The sequence below is a fragment of the Microcebus murinus genome, chromosome 17 (assembly GCF_040939455.1).
Source record: "Microcebus murinus isolate Inina chromosome 17, M.murinus_Inina_mat1.0, whole genome shotgun sequence".
NCBI classification, from domain to species: Eukaryota; Metazoa; Chordata; class Mammalia; order Primates; family Cheirogaleidae; genus Microcebus; species Microcebus murinus.
This window is the reverse complement of record NC_134120.1, coordinates 28738961-28748827: the sequence shown is the minus strand read 5'-3', so window position 1 is coordinate 28748827 and position 9867 is coordinate 28738961.

Below are 9867 nucleotides of genomic sequence, written 5' to 3'. Positions count from 1 at the left end.
CACATAGCTATATTACTGTAAAGTACTTAGAGTGTTGATTTAGTTATTAAACTTACTCCAAAATGGATTCAAGATAGCATTGCTCTTCTTTTATGAACCAGAGAACTTAATCAGTATTTGACAATAATTAAGAATGTAGTTTCATCATCTGACTGCTCATGTCGATTGTTTCTATTACTGTTATGCTATTATTAATATTAATAAATAAGGAAGGTAAGAATACTTCTTACAGGAACATTTCCAGTCAGGATGTAAGTCTTTTAACCCAACAGACACTCTTTATCTATTGTTCCAATGAAAGGAATCATTTTGTTCTTTGGAGGCTGTTATGCACAGAACCATCCTAACTCCACCAGGTTCATCCATGAACTTAAATCAGTAATTTCTGGAGAAAAATGGATTCAGCTTGTCTAAAAAAGGAACAAATTTGTGACCATAATATAAAATGATTTAAAAATAATACCAGTGCCTCTGTACAAAAAATAAACAGCCAGGCATGGTGGTGTGCACTTGTAGTCCCAGCTACTGGGAGGCTGAGGCAGGAAGGTTGACTGAGCCCAGGAGTTTGGGGTTCCAGTGAGCTATGAAAGCACAGTTGTACTACACCCTGAGTGACAACAGTGAGTTAAAAAAAAACCAAAAAACTCAACAACAACAAAATAGTACTAATGCAGAAATAGACCTATGATTTTGTGACATTTGTTAAAACTCAAATATTTTATTATTTTGGTTAATCCATTTTCTTTTATAATTTTAAACCTTCAGAACCCATTGTAGTGACATCATATGGCATTTTCAAGTAATAACCTCCAAGAATAAAATATTTAACTTCCCAGAATATTTAACAATACTGGGTAATAATCTTTAATAGGCTACTATCTGACTCTGGTAGAGCAGGGATATTGGTCAAAATGTGAAGATAAAAAAATTAGTACCATCCATGAAAGCAAGAAATCATATAATGTTCAGAACTTATAAGCCTCCCATTAGCCCTGCAAGAAATATAATCCCACTGTCCTGTGTGCCTAATATGATGGCCACCTTATAGCAAAATATATACTGATATTCAACAGCAAGATCTCTTTAATGCCTTATAGGGCTTTTGCTACACTTCATTTTTAAACATAAAGCAACAAGCCTACTGGCCTGGAGAAAAGTACATTTTTAGCAAAGCTGCCTTTTAATTCAGGTATAACACAATGCCTTAAGACTCTTCTAAATTTTTCTTGGTAGATATTTTCAGATCTATTTATCATGGTCACAGCATGAAGTAGTTTGTGATTTATGTGGTGAGCTTCAGACTTTTGGTATTTTCTCTTGTGGCCTCAATCCATCAGGAAGCAGGTCTGCATCACATTTAACACCAATATAGGAGTGTCGATAATGCCCAAGCAGCCAGTGTGCATAACAAGAAGGACCATGGCAGAGATGGAGGGCTCAGGATGTGAGCTGGAAGCCTGAAAAGCCTAACCTGAAAGATTTTTCAAATTCATGGGATTTTTATATATTTGGAGGGGAATAATGTGTGCTGCTGAATTAGACAGCCAGAAAAGATTTCACTTATAAATGGAGATTTACAGTAAAACTCCATGGATTTGGTATTGTTTAAACAAAAGGCTTTCAGATTTCAATGAGAGAAAGGAGGGGTTTCCCTCAGAGGTCTGGGTCAACCAGACCATAAACCTCAATATCATCATATTCCCATTATTTATCACACAGACTTGTCATATTATAGGTGTTAGTAACTATAAGTTAGGCCTAACTGAAAGTCAAGTCATGCTGTACTTCCTCATAACCCTGAGATTTCTAACTGGTAACACATCATCACTTCACTCCCATGCTTTACTTTGGGTGATGCCTAAAATTTGCAACTTTCATATCCAATTTCTCATTTCTGGTGGGAGAGCCATGTTGTCTAAATTCTAGTTGAGGTTATTTTGGCTGAAGAGAAACATGAAACAAGTTATGTATTTGCAACTGAGCATAAATATACTTTCTGAAGTCTAGCCAAATGTTTGTCATGGTATTACAATGTATCTTTGCACATGCTAGATACTAGGTGCTCAGTAAATTTGCTGACAAATTTAGACAGGTGTAATGAAAAAAATGAGGGGCTGTCATGTAGATGCTAGAATGCTTACAACAAACATTGGCCAGGAAACATTTGTTTATTCAGCAAATATTTACTGAGAATATATGCTGTGGCAGACACTAGGCTGTACACTGAAATGTCTTGGCACAGGAAGCTCAGAGTCTATTGTAGATAACACCCAGATTAACAAATAATTATTTTCCAGGATGGTGGAAGCCATACTGGAATGTGAGAAAACTCCAGGGACAACAAAGAAAGGGTGTTGAAGTTTGGAAAGAGATCAGTAGAAAAGAGCAAAACCAGTCTCATAGAATTGTTTACTTTTTCTTATAAACTTTTGTTTTGTTGTTGTGAAATATAACATACTTAAATAAAAGTGTTTTGAGCAAAAATGTACCACATAATGATTTATCATAAATTGAACATTCATGTAAAACAGTGCTTTTCAAACTATCTGTGGTGAAGGACCAGATTTTGTTTTTTTCCCTAATCCATCAGTTAAAAAAATACAATTAAAATGATATACTAAAAAAAGAGAAGGAAAACACATGGTTTCATAAAAATGCATATTTTTGAAAAAAAAAAACAGTGGAAATGAATTACTACAAAAATAAAAGAAAAAAAATACAAAGACAAAATCCAAGCCCAATTTTTAAATTTATTATATTCAACAAACATAAAATTACTTGGTCAAAATAAGGTTTCTGAATGTTTACTCTCAATTTCTGTAATTATCTCATGTGGACTCATGGACTAATGGTAGCAATTAGACAGGGTTCAATTGCTAAAGAAACTCGCTTACAGGACTGAAATGACAATGCTTACAAATATATAGTTTGTTACATAAAAGCATACAATATCACATCATTAAAGTAAAGCTACACATCACAGCCAAAGGCTATTTCCCAGCAAGGTGCTTAGAGAGGCCAGATGCAAGATCCAGCTGTCGCACCTCTGTAGGGCCATACTGGATATACTTTTTCTTTTGGACCATTGACATCTGCATGGGATATTTTGGATTAGGGAGCCCAAAATGGAGTTTTGCTGGTGCTTCTTATGCCCTGCTGGTCATATGGGTACATTCTTGCTATGTAACCAGCCCAATGTCAGAGCCCCTCAGTAGTCACACTGAAATCAGCCATGAATCATCAATCTTAATGTTGTTAATTAAAAAGTGCTGACAAGCTGGTACAAACTGCCTCTAAACTCCTCAGCCTCAGGTTTATGAAGAAACACTATTAATCAGTGGATTTCATGTCTTGACCAGTGGTTAGCACCTTGCAGGTAAACAGCTCAAACCAATTCTAGGCCTATTGAAATTAACTTTCACAGCATAACTTATAATAGTTCATGGACTGGTACCACTTTATAGACCACACTGAGTAGTAGTGAGGTGTGGAATATCCAGGTCAAAAAATAGAACATGGCCAGCACCCCAGAAGTCTTTCATATGCCCCAACAATCATTAATCCGTCCTTTTATTGAAGGTAAACCAACTACCTGAATTCGAAATTATCACTTTCTTACCTTTCTTTATAATTTTTCACATCTATGTCCTTCATTTTTACATTTTATATAAATAGAATCCAAAAATATATAATACTTTGTGTCTGGATTCTTTCAGTCATAATCATATTTGCAAGATTCATCCAATGTGTTAAGTGTAGTTGTAGTTTGTTCATTTTCAATGCAGTATAGAATTTTATTGTGTGGCTATGCCGTGATGCATCGATTTGAATATTGATGGATATTTGGGTGGTTTTAAATTTTGGGCTCTCATGAATAATGATGCTATGACCATTCTTGTTCATGTACCTTTCATAAGATTTCAAAAGAAATCTTTGCAAGATTTCTTTTGTTGAAAAGAACATTTTTTTCTCATTGGTCTACAGTAGCATCTTTACCTTTGTCATAAATCAATTGCTCATTTACATGTAGGTCTCTTTTGGGGCTCTCTTCTATTACATTAATTTAATTTTCTATCTTGGTGTTCTGTTCTTGTCACATTGTTTCAACTAAAGTAGTTGTATGCTAATTATTGCTACCTGGTAAGATAAGTCCTTCTAATCTGTTTTTCTTTAATAATGTCTTGGCTATTTTTGACCCTTTGCCATGTAAATTTCAGAATAAGCTTGATAAGTTTCATACAAAAGCTTATTCAAATTTATGATCATGGGCTGGTTGTCCCTCCATTTATATGAGTTTTCATTTGTTTTACTTAATAGTATTTTATAGTTGTGAGGGCTTGCACACATTTAATAGATTTATTCCCACATATGTGTTGTTGTTCTGGTGCCTGTTCTAAAACTTCACTCGGAAATGCAGCCAATGTTTCTATGTTGATCTTGTATCCATAAACCTTGTTAAACTCATTTATTAATTGCAATAATTTATCTGTCTTTTGAGTTGTCTATATCCATGGTAATATCAACTATGAATAATGACAGATTTATTCATCTTGTCTATTGAAGGTGAGATTCTCCATAAGTAGGCCCTAGGACAAAGATCCAAGTGTAAGTGGTTTATTTGGGAGGTGATCTCAGGAAACACTAGTGTGAGAGTAAAGAGGTGAAAAAACAAAGAAGACAGCTGATCAAGAGTTAGCTATCAAACAAGTTGCCTTGAAAGCTTAACCTCACTGGGGAATTCATAAATTAATGTAGAAAATGTACGTCAGAGTCATCACATTCAAGGAGTAAACAATCTGAAGTATTTATTTTAAATGTCCTGTGTACCTGTGGATGAGGGATGCTCCCAGGTGAATTAATTAATTCCCTGAGGTGAGCCATTTCTAGCCTGCCACTAGGGCACAGGAAGTGACTTCAACAGTGAAAGAAAGATCTCAGCAAAGGAATGAAGGTGCTGCTAGTTGGCTGGTGTATATTGAAGTGGTAAAATCTAGGCGGTATAGACTAACTGCCAGTAGCACCTACTACATTGTCAAATCCTTATAGAATTTTTTTCTCTTGCTTTATTGTGCTGGCTGGAACCTCCAGTTCATATTGATTAAAAGAAGTGATAGAAGCATCCTTGCATGATGTCTGATCTCAAAGGAAGAGCTTTCAATATTTTACATTTAACTATGATGTTCACTATAGGTTAATTTATAAATACCCTTTATCAAATTAAAGAAGTTTTCTTCTATCCATAGTTTCTTTGTTAAAAATGCAAATGGGTGTTGAATTATATCACATGTTTTTATTCATCTAATGAGATGGTGGTATGACTTTTCTCATTTATTCTGTTAATGTGGTGAATTACATTGATTAATTTTTAAATGCTTAACTAACTGTGCATTCTTGGAATAAACTTACTTTGTTCGTTTTGGTTATTATATAGTACAAAAACATTTTGCCAAATTTAGTTTAAGAGTTTTGCATTTATATTCCTGTATGAGATTGGCTAGTAGTTTTTTTTCTTTTTCTCGATTTACTCATTAAAATTTTTAATAAAGATAACCTTTATTAAAAATGCTGGTTTTCTGAAATGACTGAGAAGTGTTTCTTATTTTCTTGAAGAATTTGTATATGATTGCCATTATTTCTTCCTTAAATCTTCAGGAGAATTTACTGAAGACATCTGTGCCTAAAGTTGTTTGATATGGAGATTTTTTAAATTATAGATTCAATTTCTTTAATAGTTATGTGAATATTTATACTTTTGATTTCCTCTTGTATCAGTTTTGTTAAACTATACTTTTAAAGCAATTTTTTCATTTTATTAAAATTTTTATTTTCATTTTGTTAAATTATATTATTAAATTATTATGTATTATATTTAATAATATAATGCTAATTAGTTATTAAATTATTTAATTATTATTTTAGTTTTTGTTTTCATTTTATTAAAATTTTTAAATTTACTTAAATTAGTTCATAAGAACATTTTGTTATGTTTGTAGTAAGAAAAAAGGCTTCTGCACCCCTAATGCTAGTTATTTATGTTTTTTGTCTTTTTGTTTTTCTTGATCAGTATAACTAGAGGTTTATCAAATTTATTTTGGTCTTTTCAAAAAACCATATGTGGCTTTCTTGACCCTCATTATTATGCTTGTTTTTTTATTTTATTGATTTATATACCTTTATTATTTGCTAACTTTTACTTTCTTTGGCTTTATTTTGATTTACTCAGCCCTTAGTCATCCTCAGGGGAAAGGTGGTTCCAAAAGTCAGGCTCTGCATTTTGGCCTGATAATTCTTTACTATCTTATTAGTTCTTCCATACTTTCAAGGGGATGTTTTAAAATTTTGTCTCTAGCTTTTCCACTTGTCCTCTGAGAAATCATTGGCCCAAGTTATCTAATACAGTATTACCAAAAGGGAAATTCTCCAATTGTTCATTTTTTGACATTTTTTTCAACAGGGTGTCATGGGTTTTTTTTCCCTGAAAACCTTACCAGCAGCCTTTGGATATACTTGAATGCTACAATTAAAACTGCATTAATGGATAAAATTAAGCCTCCTAAATGCATTGTAGAGTAAAGGAGGGTGACAAGTCCCCGAGACAGGCTGTTAACTCCTGTTATTGGTTTGTATCTGCTCTTATACTCAACTTTAGAGTTCAAGAACTCCTGTAAATAAGTTCCCCAGCCCTTCTACACCTTTCCTTTCGTATTTCTTGCAGTCCTTTTTAATATACCAGAACAACCTGTTAGACATGAGTTGCCAACTATAAACTATAAAAATGTAGTAAAGACCTGTACCTGAAGCAAACTCCTGGCTTATGCTAAGACTAGATAAAAGGACACAGAGACTAAGTGAGGACAAAGCAGTGTGGTCATGTAGATAGCAGAGGGTGAGAAACTGTGAAATACACTGGGGCATGGACCACCAGAACTAGAGAGCTTCATGTAAGCTGGGAGGGCATTTCCTCTTTCCTCAATGTTGTCGGTAAGACTGACTGCTGGTAATGGTTAGTGGGTTGTTTGCTCCAGTTGAAATACTCCTGTTTATACTGTGTGATTCTACCTAACCTTGGTGTAATGCATGTCTTATGAATAACCTGCCATTTTTCAGATTGGGCATTTATATCATACTTCTTCCCCTATAACAGAGGATAGAGGTCTTGGATCCTTTGAAGGATATTGTTATTAATAACATTTAGATAAAACCCTCACCCCTGACCCAATTGTGCCACCAGATCTAATTTGTAGAAGTTTGCAGGGGTAGCATGAAAACATACCACCTCCATTCTATATGTATAAAATGCATACTTAAATATTTATATATATACTTATATATTCATAACTCAGTTTTGCCCTGGCAGAACTGATGGTATAGTTCAGGAGGGAAGATGCACACACGCACGTGCGTGCACACACACACTCTAGCAGAGAAAGACCATCAGGTTAAATATCCATCAATAGCACAGAAGTTCAAAGCAGAGAGGTGTGGACTGGAGTGGTAAGAAAGCATTTATGCAAGACATGAGATCATCTAGGTCTTTGAGCATAAGTAGGTTATAAAAAGACAGGAAATTAATAGCTCAAAACAAGATTGGCATCTTGACCTGCACCCCATGAACAATGGCCTTTTACTCAAAATAGTTCATGTCCTTTGATTTAACATAGATATGACTTTGACTGCTATACTATTAGAGATAGGATGAACTCATGCGTCTCTGTTTAGAACTTTCTTCATTGATTTTTCTACATTCTCTTTCAGAATTATTTTAGGCCTAGAATATGATAAATCCTTAATTTAGATTTGAAATTTTAAGGCAGTGCAAGGTATATTGTCTTAGAATAACATACATTTTCCATAGAACATTACAAGAATAGGCTGCAATGACCTAAATATTGGTAGTCAGATGAGTTGTCATGTTGACTTCTCAGTGAATCATTTTTGGTTGGTCAGTGCACCATTGACTGTCCTCTACAGGTGGAGGTTTATAGGATTTTGGGTTCAGGTGTCCTTGATTTCATTTCATCCTAGGTCAGGAAAGGCAAATCAATGGTAAACCTAATTTTATTCTCTTCTCCTGGCTTAATCATACCTCTCTGTCTTACCCAGACTATTAACCCCCTTGGAGTCTTTCTCAATAAAATCATTGAGGCACTTTCTCCCAATCTATTGGAGCTATAGTGCAAGTTGGAAGCCATCCCAAGCAATAAATCTGTAATTCTGGGGCTTCACTTGGCTGAAAGGGATTATACTGGTAAATAGCACCAAGAACCTATATGTTTAGGCTCTCCATAAGCAAGGAAAATAGACAGGGCATGTGGCCCAGGTGATTAAGTTTTTTCTTCTATAATGTAACTCAATGCTAATAATTTGGAGAGTCTTTTTCAAAAAATAAAAATCTAGAATAAAATCAAGTACTTTTCTCAGTGAAGTTTCCATTGTTATTTCATCTAATCTTCTCAATAAATATTATAGCTTAGGTATTTTTATTATGCAATACAATTTTTGCTAGATTGGAATAAATTTGGTGGTTCACAATAAATACTCCACTAAAAGAGGTTTAAATAATAGAGTTCAATTGAAAACATTTCTCAAAATAAGAGGTTCCAAAGAAGTGGATTGCAGACTGGCTACTCAGCAGTTGAACTCATCAGTTCTCTTATTTCTCTTCTCTGCTGTACTCTTGGCTTTCCTTTCACAGTGCATGGTTGGAGAATATTTGATTCAGGCACAACTTCTCACATAATATTCAATGTAGATAGCAAGAGGGCTCTGGGATGGCCTTCATATATTTCACTCTCCATTTATCAAGAAGGAATTTTTTTTTTTGAGACAGGTCTTGATTACTTGCCCTGGGTAGAGTGCAGTGGTGTCATCATAGCTCACTGCAACCTCAAACTCATGAAATCAAGCGATCCTCCTGCCTCAGCCTCCCAAGTAGCTGGGATTGCAGGTGAATACCAAGACACTGAGATAATTTATTATTTTTAGTGGAGATAGGGTCTCACTCTTGCTCAGGCTGGTGTGGAACTCCTGAGCTCAAGCAATCCTCTCACCCTGGCCTCCCAAAGTGCTAGGATTACAGGCATGAGCCACCATGTCTGGCTGAGGGAGGAATATATTTCTAAGAAATCTTCAGCAGTATTTCTTTTAAGTCTTATTTAGTTACATGCTCTTGTCCTGATGCCAGGCTGGGAGATTGCCTGCTAATATTTTAGAGGATTTGGTATTTCCAACAGGAAAGAATGCAAGGGGAAATGTGAACATCAGTAGAGCTGCCATATCTACCAAGACTGATAATATGATCTTTTAATATTTCCATAGGCTTTATTTTGAAGGTATCATATCATAATCATGGAGAAGTGGAATGGTTTTAGCATTAATGACAACATTAATTATAATATTAATCACTCCCAGTTACCAGCACCTCCTTTGTCCTAGGGACTGTACTATTTAGTATTCTTTACGTTATTTCATTTCATCCCTACCTCATAAGACAGTAAATATACTTCATCTCAGCTTATTGTTAAGAAAACCGAGATGTAGAAAGATGAAAGAATTCATACATTATCTCTCAAGTGAAAAGATAAAAAAATGAAATAAAAACTCAAGCAATCAGGTTTTTAGATTATGATTTCCTAATGATTTACCATTCTACCTCCCTGTGAAATAATTGTGTTCCTCCAAGAAACCATTGGTTCTTTCCTCTCTGAAAATTGGAGTGTTTAGAAAGGAATACAGGGCCCACACTGACTTCTTGAAGATCTCTTGTGTTTCCATAAGCTGTGCCTGGGTCTCTCCATTTCCCAGGGTAAGAATCTGGCAGAAAGAACAGAAATGATCCATTTGCAAATCAACTGCTGAGATTTGAGG